Here is an 8,890-nt window from a genome sequence, read left to right on the forward strand (position 1 = left end):
ACAGGAAGCAATCAGTAGGATGGAAGTTGTGGCAGCAATGAAGAAAGTCAAAAAGGGGAAAGCCCCAGGAATTGATGGAGTGTGTGGTGAAATGCTGAAGCATGGGGGAGAGATAGTAGTAGAATGGATGTGGAATATGTGCAGGTTGGCCTGGGAGGAAGGTAAATTCCCGGATGATTGAAAGTCAGGTATAATTATTCCCTTGTACAAAGGGAGAGGGAAAAAAGAAGTGTGTGGTAATCATAGGGACATTTGTCTTCTTAGTGTAATAGGAAAAGTATAAGGTAGGATACTTATTGACAGAGTTAGGGAAATAACAGAGGAATTAGTTGGAGAAGAACAGGGAAGGTTTAGGAAGGAAAGAAGTTGTGTAGATCAGATATTCATTCTTAGATCTTTAGTGGAAAAGTGTCTAGAAAAGGGAAAGAAGTTGTATATGGCCTTCGTGGATTTTGAGAAAGCATATGATAGGGTGGATAGACAAGGATTGTGGAAAAGTATTAAGAATATATGGAGTAGATGGGAAGTTGCTGAATGCTGTGAAGAGTATGTATGAGGGTGCTAGGGCTGTAGTGCGTGTGCATAGTGAACTGAGTGAGTTTTTCTATATGAAGGTTGGGTTGAAACAGGATGTGTCATGTCTCCATGGTCGTCCAATCTGTATATGGATGGGGTTATGAAAGAGATACAAGGTAGAGCAATGGATGTTGGAGTGGCCCTAATGAGAGAGGACAGTGTTTGGAAACTCCCTGTACTGTTGTTTGCAGATGATACTGTGTTTTTTAGTGAAGACGAAGAGGAGCTGCAAGGCTTGGTGAATGAGTTTGGGAGAGTGTGTAAGAAACGGATTTTGAAGGTGAGTGTAGGGAAGAGTAAAGTTGTGGTCTTCGAGAGAGGTGAAGTCAGTGAATGTACAGTGAGGTTGGATGATGAGGAAATGGAAAATGTGAGTACGTTTAAGTACTTGAGTAGTGTGATGAGTAAGGATGGAAGTTTGGAGGGTGAAGTGCTTGAAAGGGTACAACAAGGAAGAAAGGTTGCTGGTTTCTTGAAGGCAATGATAAGAAATAGGGAAGTGACATGAAAGTGAAAAAGTTATTACATAACAGTATTGTGACACCAACTCTGAAGTCTGGAAGTGAAGCTTGGACGTTGTTGGAGGGACACAAGACAAGAATGAGAGCAGTGAAAATGAGTTATTTGAGAGGAGCGTGTGGAGTCACATGCAGAGACAGACTGACAAATGAGGATGTGAAGGAGCGTTGTGTTGTGGATGTGGATGTGATAGGAAGCATTAGGAGAAACACACTGAGGTGGTTTGGCCATGTGGAGAGGATGGGGAGTGAGAGACTGATGAGGAGAGTGTATGTGAGTGAGGTGGAGGGGGAGAGAGGGAGGGGAAGGCCAAGGATGAGATGGAGCGGAGAGGTATATGAGAAATGGGTGTGTGAATTGGGAGCGGGGCAGTGAAATGGCGGGGGACAGGGTGACGTGGAGGCGATTTGTTTGTGGCCACGCAGTATAAGGGATTAATGTGTTTGGTAATAGATAGATAGATAGAAACTTATGCTCAATCATTATATCGTAAAGAAGTGCATGTAAATGTTAACGTAGATTCAATCTTGAGATTGTACAAAACGGGAACTTAAGAAGTGCATGCACCGTTTATTATTTCATGGTTGTATGCTTTGTTTTATGCCGGTCCTGTGAAGTTTTGCTCTGGGCTTTTTAGTTTTGTATGGATCAACTTCTCAGTTATGTTTTCTGTACGGCAAATGCCGGAGGGTTTGAAGAGTGACGGAGAACCTTCTTCTGAAGTAATTTTTTCCTCTGTTACTATATTGTGTTCTAACAGGTAACGTGTACTGCCTTGTAGAGACCGGAAGGGCTCTGTGTCCATGACACTATCCCTTCCTCTCTCTCTCTCTCTCTCTCATGCGCTGCGTGTTATCCTTTCGGGTCCCACGCGACCTTCTTCCTCATTATCGCATGGACTTCGCACACTCATGGATAATAACTGTTGTTGATTTGTCTGGCTTCAACCGAACTTACTTACAAAGTCTTATTATCGATCATGAGCAAAGCAATGGTGAAATCTCCATGCGATATATTACTTTTACGTGGTGCCATACGTAAGTAACATCTTTTATCCATTCCTTATTCGTCCTTCATGAGAAGCTACATCGTTAAGGTGTTATGTACAGTCTTCGTTAACTCCAGTGTATGTTGACGAAATATACGTATTATTCTTGGCTAATCAGTTTTTTTTTTTTTTTTTTTTTTTTTTTTTGAACTGAGGTAATGACGGAGTAAAAGAACACGTGACAGTTACTTTTAGTCAAAGCACATAGTTGTCGACATGTCTATATAACTCCAGTATAGTAGTATAATGATAACTACAACCTTGCCTGCATTTACACAAATTTACTGAGCAGCTCATTATTGGAGTATTTTTAGGGAAACGGCGGGGGCAAAAAATTGCTATGCATTTTTAAGGTACTAGTTAAACCGTTCTAGTGTTAATTTGGCTCGACCAATTTCCTAACTTAATGAATCCGACGACATTCTTTAAAGTAATTCCTTTAATCTCTAAACAATTTGACTGGGCGTAGCAAGATATACCATGTTGTGAAAGGCTTACTGGAAACTGTTCCTAATCCAGAAAAAATAATGCTCCATAAAAATAGTTTGAAGTGACAAGAATGAAATTATATATCCATCATCGCTGAAGAGATTAGTAAGGAAATCCATGTTACTTACCGTTGTAAATATATTTTTAAAAACTTAAGAACAACTTGCTGACACCTCAGCCAGCGTTACTGACAGTGTAGCGGAACTGTGTTATGCTAGATTTGAAACTGTGCTAACTTAGCCCAGAATATGCTATACAAAAATTACATTATTATGGCAAGTCCATTATTCCAAATGCATTTCTTTAAGGCAATCGAAAAAGCAATAATATAAACACTGTACCGATAAAACTGTATATACTGGTTTAGAAGGTACAGTAAAAGTACACATCTTTCCAATTTGTTTACCAAAATGTTCATTATGATACATTTGGTGATACAGCGACCCCATCCCTCCTTTTTATTTTTAATTGAGGGGGGGATGATAGGCATATAAATGAATATCAGAAAAAATAACCTAATAATATCAGCCTCAGTAAGACAATAAAATATTATACAATGATTGACAAGAGGTGATGGAGTCCCTTGAGTTATCATCCAAATTTTCACACTTACTGAACCTGTCAGTGACAATAATTCATTTGGCACAAGTCCCGCGAATGTCATCCACTTTCTGAGCTAGTAAACACAGGAAGAATTTGGTGTTGTGTTGCACGAAGTAGCTCGGAGGTGGCAACACATTCAGTACAAGGAAGCTTTTTTTTTTTTTAAATTTGCTCTTGCTACCAACAAATAAGCTTCCTCACTGACAGGAAAACCGTTCTTTGTCAAGCGTAAATGTCCAATCATCAAGAATATTATTTGTTGCTTAGTTAGCTCAGACTACTGGGTGACAATTTCAATGAGCAGAAGAGAAATCCCTCGTAGTGGTGGGGTTAGCAGAGGGCAGGAATCAATGAGGTGTTGCAGTGGTAGGTAACACACGCACCACCACGATCACCACCATGTGTTTAGGTAATCGCACGTAGTTGTGTTAGGGCAACTGGTGGTATGCATCTAAGAATGTAACAGGCCACACATCACCAAGCAAATACACATACAGTTACCCTATCGTCAATAGTACATTAACCCCGTAACCGTGGGGCGTCACTTTCGTGATGCTTGGGAGCAAGGGATCATACCGCGGGGCGTCGCTTTTGTGATTCTGTGTTATTTTGAATTCACCCGGGCTTCCAACTGGGGGCTTGTATCATCTATCAGTACTGCCAATGTCCAACACTAGTCAGCACTCCTAATCTCATCTGTACTCCCATCCATTGTTGACAATTTGGCAGTGATAGGTAACACAAGCACCACCACGATCAACACCATGTTTGTAGGTAATAGCACGTAGCTGTGTTAGGGAAACTGGTTGTATGCATCCAAGAGTGTAACAGGCCACACATCACCAAGCAAACAAATACACATACAGTTACCCTATCGTCAATAGTACATTAACCCCGTAACCGTGGGGCGTCACTTTCGTGATGCTTGGGAGCAAGGGATCATACCGCGGGGCGTCGCTTTTGTGATTCTGTGTTATTTTGAATTCACCCGGGCTTCCAACTGGGGGCTTGTATCATCTATCAGTACTGCCAATGTCCAACACTAGTCAGCACTCCTAATCTCATCTGTACTCCCATCCATTGTTGACAATTTAGCCATTTCTCCCCGTTCTTGACTCCCCTCCCTACCCCCCCCCTCCATTACCCTATCCTCTCGCCTGCCCGGCAGTGCTACGCTAAGTAAATCTTCCCTGGAATTTTTCACTGATTTCATCCAGTGAAATAAGCCCTATGTCCTATTCTTATACCAAATAATATATACAAGAAAGAAATAAGGTAAGTGAGAGTGCCAAACACCTGGAATTGGCTAATTATCACCTGACAACACCTCACGTGCACTCGTTCGCTAATTTTCGCTGTTTTTTTCCCCTTGAAATATGCCCTATAATCTATTTTCGTAATAAATATACATGTAAGGAGGGAAGGGAGAAGCCTAAGTGATATTTACATTCACCTGGAACTACCTAATTTATAATGTATTGTCTAGATTTCCTGCCAATCATATCAGTGCTAAACAAAGATGTTTCAAGATCTAACATTGGTAGCTCTGAAAATATATCTCCTAAGTAGGCCTCTAATCTATTTTCGAAATAAATATACATGTAAGGAGGGAAGGGAGAAGCCTAAGTGATATTTACATTCACCTGGAACTACCAAATTTATAATGTATTGTCTAGATTTCCTGCCAATCATATCAGTGCTAGACTTAGCTGTTTCAAGAAGTAATATTGGTAACCCTGAATAACCCCTTAGCAGGCCTCCACGCTAGCCCTCCGTTATCAGGTTACTCTCAACTTCCGAAGTGAGAGTACGTATGTTTCTCCTTGCTGACTTCAAGGCCTTTTTTCACCCCCATGCAAATGGCCCTGTGACCTTTACCCCCTACTAAACCTCGTGTGGAAAGAGGTAAAGGTGACAATTGATAAAAGAGTGACTACGATCTTTCTATTGAGTAAAACAGTGCAAGTGGAATTGTAAATAATGTGTAAATAATGTGTAAACAGCAAGTGAAAGTAATGAATGTAAATATACGTGAACAATGGAAAACAGTTTTATAAGTTATTTCAAGTGACAGTGCACAACACAGTGTAAATAAAATAGAAATGTAAATAACGTAAATAAAATAGAGAACGTAAATAGAAATGTAAATGAGTAGTATTATAAGAATACGAGTATATACCCTAGGAGTAATGAAAGTGAAAGTTTCACTCTAGCATGTCTGAATGCTATGAGTTATGAGAGTGAAGATGAAAGTGACATTCACTCTCAATGCCAGTATACAGGACGAGAAAGTGAATGCTACGTATTTTACTGAAAGAAATTGAATCCCTACAGAGATAATAAACTAATACTACTGAAGGAAACTTATGAATAAAGACTGTAGATATATATAAGTGTTATATAGTAATAGAAATATAAAGTGTAAGGGGTTTTATGAATAATAAATGACAGACTACTAAGAGCGAACTAGTGCCAGTGCGACGATCAGACGCGCTCGTAATTTCCATTGCTTTCACAGTGTTTTTTTTTTTAGTATGGATCCCAAACTACTTGAAAATTGTAGAATAGTGTTTATAGTGTTTGTATCTGGCTGTGGTAATCATATTACGGGTTGTCGGGAAGTGTAAAGTGGAGACTTCGTTACCCTACTTCAGAGGTCTCCACAAGTCCTACGGTAACTGACGAAGGCTCAACAATCATTCCAGGAGAAAGCTGAAGGTATGTGCCATAAGCATATGTAATTTTATTATTCTAGGACTAATAACTGATTTTTGGCAAATATTTTTTGAGAGTCTGTCGGAGCCCAAATAACCCCGCGGCACACGCAAGTCATTGGTAAACAAGCCCGCGGTGTAGGGGTTAATAGTGCCTCCAAACCAAGCTAAAGCCTAAAGATATCTTGTTGAATCGAACAACAACACACTGGGATGACTCCTTCAAGAAACTGGGAAACTAATATTGCGCGCGCGCGCGCGCACACACACACACACACACACACACACACACACACACACACACACACACACACACACACACACACACACACACACACACACACACACACACGTAACACTGAACGCAATAATATAAGTGACATGTTCCCTTGTTCTCAGTATATTTTCTTGCACAAACAAAGGTATTAAGAGCAAAGAGGTGGATGGGTTGACCGTCTGTCTGTCACACACACCACAAAGCCCGCCAGGAGACAAGACGTGTGTGCTGGGCAGTTCCCAGGTCCTGTCCTCCCCACTTACTATTTTTTTAACCAGCCCATACCCCACTGACCGGGCTAATGTATGGCCCGGCCTGCACTATATGTGCAGGAAATCTTCGAACGGACGAACGTCTGTCTGTTTAACCGGCTGACTCTCTCTCTCTCTCTCTCTGAGTTGCATGTAGCTTTTTATGTATCACTATCAATCAGTCACTTTACTAATCTATCTATCTGTCAGTCTATCTATCTATCAACCTTTCTTTCTACTTACTGAGTTCTTATCTAATGGGAATATGCACACAAACAGACAGTGATGCAGGGCGAGGAGAGCCAACCTACAGACTGTACACTGCTCTTCATCAAATTATACAGTTGATCTAAGTGAGGTGGTATTAGGTAAACGCCAAGCTACTGAGTTAGAGTCATTGTCTGAGTAGAGAAAGACTGTAACTCCCATGAAATCAGTAAGATAAGTATACAGACCTTTTCATTGTTATGATGGCTTTCAAATGCCGAATTTAATTTGCAATGAATCATGTAAGGTCACTTTCTGAAAGGGTGAATTTGGAACCTGTCTCTCGGAGAGGGCTTCTTTCCGTAATATGTAGGTGGCTGATGTTTGGAGAGTCTATAAAATCGAGAATTCTGTGGAAATCAAGCCTCCACATGTGAGTTACTCAACAGATAACGGGAAACATTTATCAGCTGAATTAAAATCATCAGATGGTCGTCAGTTCCTGGGGTTGCTCATTATTTTTTCATAAAATAATCAAACTGATAGAGAAGCTGGATCAAAGTCTCTGGCAATAAACAACTTTTATAAAAATGGCTACGTTTTTGGTATAATTGTGAAGAACAATAAAGGAGTAGAATTACTAGACAAGTGCATTAAAAAAAAAAAAAAAAGGTTACACTTACACGACACAAGTGCTGAAAGCATTTGGACAGCGAGGATAACAGAAAACACAAAGCCTCAGTGTTAAAGTGAGTTGTGATCCGTACCCAAAAAGAACGGCAATTCCCATCATGTAGCACAACATGGGAGTGTTGCACGGACATAACAAATCTGTGATACATCAGCTAATGCTTTCATCACCTTTGCAGGTAATCATTAAAGAGAATGTAACATTTCAGTACTAGAAGTGATAGAACTGTTAGGCAGGAGGGGAAACAGTTATATTTCCCACGTCTGGAATAGCTTCACATGACGGTAATTGGAGTGCCGCACGAAAAAATGAATAATGTCATGAATGAAGTATGTCTCATATTCCAGTACAGCGAAGAGAAGGAGATATATTTCGGCACTACCGAAAAACATTAATATGGAAGGTAAGAGTGTTTTAAGAAGGTAATACAACTCCGATAAAAATTTATGTGAAAAGAAATGGGCTTTAATGATTTATGTAAGGAACATTTACTGGCTCTGGGAAAAAAGCAATGACAAAAAATTAATATGCTGACTGTAATTTAATTGTGATAAAAAAAAAAAATTCGCATCAATTCCCACACACATTCGTAGAGGTAACCTAATTACAACAGGAACAGGGAGAAGAGTATGGCTTAACTAGATCTAGTGTTTTACCATGAAGGAAATGTAACTGTGCTCTGCCCGAATCAGGATAGGCGATGAATAGTACTTTATACCACGTTGAGTACACCGCTTCCCGTCCGATCAGCGAAGTTAAACAACGTTGGGTCTGGTTAGTACTTGGATGGGGGACCGCCTGGGAACACCAGATGCTGTTGGCATAACGTTCTCCCTACGTGTCAAGTGGGGTTGGTGGAGGATTAGTATCCCTCCCTGTAAAACAATTAACTCTGAGCCCTTGGCCACCCCGTTTGGGATACATGCCGTCTGGCAATGAATGAATGATTTTTTTTTTTCTATTTCTAAACATTAGTGAAAATGGAGGAATGTAACAAAAAATGGACATAGAAACAAGAATGAATGTGAAAAAATTACATTAGCTAGAAAAAAAAAAAAAAGATGGTCTTAAAAATACAAACGCAAAACGGAATGAGGATAGATAGAAAAACACACATAAGAGAAGAAAATTACATATGAATTATCCAGTAAAAACAAAGAGAACAAAGTGGAGTAAAGGCAGGCTGGTAAAAAATAAGAGATTTAATAAGATCAAGGCACAATGAAAGTATGAATGATCAGGAAAATGTACCTAAAAAAGGGAAAGAATGAAAAACTGAAATTTAGTAAGAAAAAAAAATAGTAAAACGAAACCACTTTATGTGTGAATAGATGGGGTAAAGTAACTGAGTACAGTAGCGGAAAACAAAATAAAAAAATGAGTCGAATAAATATATCAATAAATAGATAAGCAGACGAAGCAGACGACCGGAATTCAAATCATTGTTAGGGAAGGTTGGTAAAAGAAAGGAACGCACGATCGTGCGACAAAACTTTGTACAAATTTGAAGCTCAG

At 39.7% G+C, this 8,890-nt stretch overlaps 1 pseudogene; it reads left to right on the forward strand.

The window, feature by feature from the left end:
• Positions 1-8,079: 8,079 nt before the first annotated feature.
• On the forward strand, positions 8,080-8,194 carry LOC145400610 (5S ribosomal RNA; annotated as a pseudogene).
• Positions 8,195-8,890: the final 696 nt, after the last annotated feature.

This window comes from Coenobita brevimanus, chromosome 52, assembly GCF_032717465.1.
Source record: "Coenobita brevimanus isolate Jiangsu-jjx chromosome 52, ASM3271746v2, whole genome shotgun sequence".
NCBI classification, from domain to species: Eukaryota; Metazoa; Arthropoda; class Malacostraca; order Decapoda; family Coenobitidae; genus Coenobita; species Coenobita brevimanus.